General features: G+C 39.5%; 1 pseudogene; it reads left to right on the forward strand.

Moving 5' to 3' along the window:
• The first annotated feature begins 1,251 nt into the window (after positions 1-1,251).
• LOC100683763 lies at positions 1,252-2,636 on the forward strand (annotated as a pseudogene).
• The last annotated feature ends 2,568 nt before the right edge of the window (positions 2,637-5,204 follow it).

The following is a 5,204-nucleotide window of genomic DNA, read 5'->3' on the forward strand; positions in this document are numbered from 1 at the left end:
GGGCTATTCACATCATCAGGTTACTACAAGGGGTAACAAATTGGCTAAGTTTTGAAAGGTGAACAAAGAATCAGATGAACATTCTAAGGAGAGGTACTTGCACATGTGATGACACTGAATCCTGAAAGATTTCTAATTTAGGGAGCCCCAGAGAAATTGGTATGTTTGGAGGAAATAATGCCTGTGCAAAAAGGTATTTCAGTAATGCCAAGTTCTTTCCCCTCTCAAACCTCCTTTCATAATGCCTTTTTGAAGTATTCTCCTTTGAGTACTCTTACTAACTTCAGGTCATCCTTTAGGTCTTAACTCAAATGTCACTTCTGAAAAAAAAAAAAACAAAAACAAAAACAAATGTCACTTCTGAAGATTGATAAACTCTGACCATACCACAGTTTGTATTATGCTTCCCCTAACCAGGCTATTGTGGCTCATGGCATCCCATCTTTACCATTTAATGCTTTAATCACAGTTTGTAATTATATGAATGTAGGCATCTATTTGTCTAATATTTGTTCATCAGAAGCTCCATCAGGGCACATATTCTTTATTTATTATTGTATTTTTAGTGTTTGCCAGTGGATACCTAGGTATTAAGTAGTGAATCAGAGAGTAAATGAGTGAATGAAAGAATATAACTAGAGTGTTAAGCAATAGCTAATCATCAACAGCCTTTGGTGCTGAGTAGAGGAATCTGAACTTTGTCCTGGAAGCTTAAGGGAGTCTTTGGAGGATTTTCAATAAGAGGCTAACATGATAATTCTGAACTTTAAATATATAATCTTATTGGAAGAAAGATTGGTACAAAATCTAACTGTAGGCAGAGACCAGTTAGGAGGCTACAGATTCCAGATGAGAAGTGATAAAGATCTAGACAAAGGATGTGAAAATAGAAAGAAGATTACATAGAGAGAAGAGGGAATCCATAGGACATGTTTTCTCATTTTGTCTGGTGTTCTGGCTTTCAGAAACCATCATAAAGCAACAAAGAGAAGAAGCAAAAACATACCAATACATGTTTGATGAAACTAAAGTCTTGGTAACTCCAAACCATAATATATGAACAAGGGCTGTCAAATAGTATGTAATTAAAGAAGAAAAGTGTCAGAATGTTCTAGAGAGGATGGCTGTGGCTATAGACCCCAGACAATATTGATTTGTCTGTTCTCACTAGTAGTGGCATATCTGGGGTTCAAAACCAATAATCCTCATTCAGCCATGCCCTCCACCCACCGCCGCCAGCACCTCTGGACCATGGACCCCCGCAAAGTGAGCGAGCTTTGGGCCTTTGTGAAAATGTGTAAGCAGGATCCAAGCATTCTGCACACCGAGGAAATGCGCTTCCTGCGGTAGTGGGTGGAGAGCATGGGGGGTAAAATACCACCTGCTACTCATAAAACTAAATCAGAAGACAACATCAAGGAAGAAAAAACAGATAGTAAGAAGGCAGAGGAAAACATAAAGACAGACGAACCACCAAGTGAGGAAAGTGATCTAGAAATTGACAATGAAGGTGTAATTGAACCAGATACTTGATACCCCTCGAGAAATGGGAGATGAAAATGTAGAGATAACTGAGGAAATGATGGATCAGGCAAATGATAAAAAAAAAAAAAAGTAGCTGCCATCGATGCCCTAAATGATGGTGAACTACAGAAAGCCATTGGCTTGTTCACAGATGCCATCAAACTGAATCCTCGCTTAGCCATTTTGTATACCAAGAGAGCCAGTGTCTTCATCAAATTACAGAAGCCAAATGCTGCCATTCGAAACTATGACAGAGCTATTGAAATAAATCCTGATTCAGCACAGCCTTACAAGTGGCAAGGGAAAGCACACAGACTTCTGGGTCATTGGGAAGAAGCAGCACATGATCTTGCCCTTGCTTGTAAACTGGATTATGATGAAGGTGCTAGTGCAATGCTGAAAGAAGTTCAACCCAGGGCCCAGAAGAGCGAGAGATCAAAGAAAGAATAGAAAGAGTTAAGAAGGCTTGGGAAGGGCGCCCTCCCTGCACACCGGCCGTGCGGGGCGGGGTCCAAAAAAAAAAAAAAAAAAAAAGAAGAAGAAGAAGAAGAAGAAGAAGAAGAAGGAGGAGGCTTGGGAAGAACATGAAAGAGCCCAGAGGGAGGAAGAAGCCAGACAGGTGACAATCAGGAACTCAGTATTGGCTCTTTCCCAGGTGGCTTTCGGGGGGAATGCCCAGTAATTTTCCTGGAGGAATGCCTGGAATGGCAGGGGGGATGCCTGGAATGGCAGGAATGCCTGGGCTCAATGAAATTCTTAGTGACCCAGAGGTTCTTGCAGCCATGCAGGATCCAGAAGTTATGGTGGCCTTCCAGGATGTAGCCCAGAACCCAGCAAATATGTCAAAATATCAGAGCAACCCAAAGGTTATGAATCTCATCAGTAAATTGTCAGCCAAATTTGGAGGTCAAGCAAATGCCCTTCTGACAACGCCCTTGCTGAAGGAAAAGCAACTTCGATCACCTAATGGATGTCACAATAATACAATCAGTGTACCTCTGACCTTCTCAAGAAGAAAGCTGGGGTACTATGAAGAGAATCCCTACCCCTCTGCCCCACATGCAACTGAAACATTCTACAGTGGTTTGCCATTAGGGTATTCATTCAGATAACGTTTTCCTACTAGGAATTACAAACTTTAAACACTTTTAAACCTTAAAAATATTTAAAAACATTTTAAAAAACCAATAATCCTCTCTTTATCAAGTGGGAAGTAGATGGGAAGGTCAATGCAAGACTTTCTCTGGATTCAGTTTAACTTGAAGTCATAATAGGCAGAGAAGGCAGAGTTCAGAGGGGATGCAAATAGTAAATAATGTTTGCTGCAAACTATTGGTAGGACTGAGAGGAGGGAGGAGAGTGTACCTTGTGATCAGGTTTGCAGTGTTAATCTTTATTGGCTGCAAGAAATAGATATTAAGGTATTCACATCCAAATTTTTGTCATAACAAGAGTTATTGCTAAGAAGGAAAATTCACCTTAGCTCCTCTCTGATAAGACAACCTCCTCCATCCAATGGCCTAAGAGGAATTCATCTCGCAAGAGATGGATAATAATGAAATATTAGTGTAAAATGTATGCAGTGATCCTAGAAGACAAAGAAAGGAAAAAGTAAATGAAAGAATAAGACATTTACCAGGAAATTATATCTCAGAATAGATGAAATTTGTGACTAAATGTATCAGTGTGAATTAAAAAATGATAATAAAGCAATCACCTTTTTAACATCAAGGGTCAAAGTAGAGATGTCAAGTTCAGACACAAATATAGGGGAAAAGGCCTTCACTTACCTTTCTCTGTCATTTCTACATTGTAATTATTTGTTTCGCTTCATTTTAAATCACATCTGCACCTGAAATCTTACCTGATTCATCCAGGCCAGGAGTTCTCAATTGGTTATGGAATCAGTTTCTGACCCAGGAGGTCTTTCGTGGGAGCAAGAAATTTGTATTTCCAAAATATTTCTAAGGAATGGATACTGAGACTCCTGGTCCTAGGACTTTGAGAACAATTGACTATTTTTTTCTTTTGTTTGCTTCATTGCTTACTACTTAAGATAAATATTTCTTTACCAAGGCTTGTTCTCCCATCTTCAAGCTCTAGAATCAGCTTCACTCTGGCTCGTAGCCTACCATGTCTTTGAGAAACTCATATAGGTGGAATGGAGGAACAGGGATCAACATGGAACCGGTATGCAGGTCTTGGTATAATTCTCAGGTTTATGAGCTGCTTACGAGATGATTTAACCATTGAGATAGATCAAAGTTTCCTTTCCTTTAACTCCTGAAAAAGTATGAGGAACTACTGTGGCTAGATGCTATTTGAAACATGGTCTTGCTTTAAGAAGTTTCCCTGTTAGAAATATGTGATCCCAGTTCTGGAAATGTTTAGATATAATTCTTAGAATGATAAGTCTTTACCTTTAAGTTACAAAGGTGTTGCTATTACACTAATTTTAAGTGAAAATTACTCAAGTGATCTATTTTCAGACCTCTAGAAAGAAAAACATAAAAAAAGAAGGTAAAGTTGTATACCATTCTCTGTGCTAGACTCATTTTTTTCTCTACCTTTTTGTTCAATGTGTTTACCATATAGCATTTGAAGTGAAACGGGTGTCAGAAAAGGGCTCAAGGATCATAATGGCAGCAGGAGGAAATAGAAGATTAGCAGAGGGAGAAGGATAAAAAACAACTAATGGGAAAGTTGTGAGCAAGGAAGGGGAGAAGAGAACAGCTGGTGGGAGAAGCAGGGAGAGGAGAAGGCAGAGAGGCAATGGACCAAAAAGGGAGCAGTCAGCTTTATGAAAGCCAAAGCTCTCTGACTCAATGTGCTTCTTTCATTGCCACCATTTCTGGTTGAGAGCACAGTCAGTTTATAGACAACTACCATGAGCATGGAGGATCAGACTAATGTGGCAGAGGAGGGAAACCGATGGTGCCAGAATGGACTAAAAAGGCAAGGAGCAAATGACAACACACAGGCCAAGGGAACTCAGCGATGGTAGAAACCAGTGTCCATTCACCTGATGGATTTTTACTGCTTGCTGAGCTGTAGGCTGCCACTGACTCCTCATTGCTTCCTCTTGCCCTCTTCCCAGGTAGCATTGCTTTCTCTTGCCCTCTTCCCATGAGTGCTGCAGGGCTACCAGGAGTCTTGCCAGTAATCCTGTTAGTCCCATCAGGCAGATCTTCCCTGTCTGTAGTAACTTTACAGAACGATTCTGGCAATATTTGATCTCCATATAGACAGAAAGAGGGGTATGTCCATTGTGTTGTGATTCAAGGATGAAAAAGACTACCTGACTAGTGTTCAACTGGTTGCCTGCTATGAAACCTCAATTTTGTTCAATAAATAAAAACTTTGTATTTTCAAAAAGGTACATGTTAACCAAAATACATTATTGTGAAAGGAGTAATAAATTTAGCCAGTGATAGCTGTAAATACATGTGGGTGAATGAATTAATGATATTTATTGAACCACTGCTATTTGCTAGACAAAACTAAATAGTTATTTTTACCAGACACTGCACTTGGCATATTTAAATATATAATAAGTTAAACCCCATAACAACTCTGTAGAGTTTAGAGGTAAATAAATAGAGTCTCCCTTTGTATTTTATTCACTCAACATAATTTGACTGTTTATATTGGTATAGTGCCAGACCCTGGGGAATATAAGT

The sequence above is a fragment of the Canis lupus genome, chromosome 23, assembly GCF_011100685.1.
Source record: "Canis lupus familiaris isolate Mischka breed German Shepherd chromosome 23, alternate assembly UU_Cfam_GSD_1.0, whole genome shotgun sequence".
Lineage (NCBI taxonomy): Eukaryota > Metazoa > Chordata > Mammalia > Carnivora > Canidae > Canis > Canis lupus.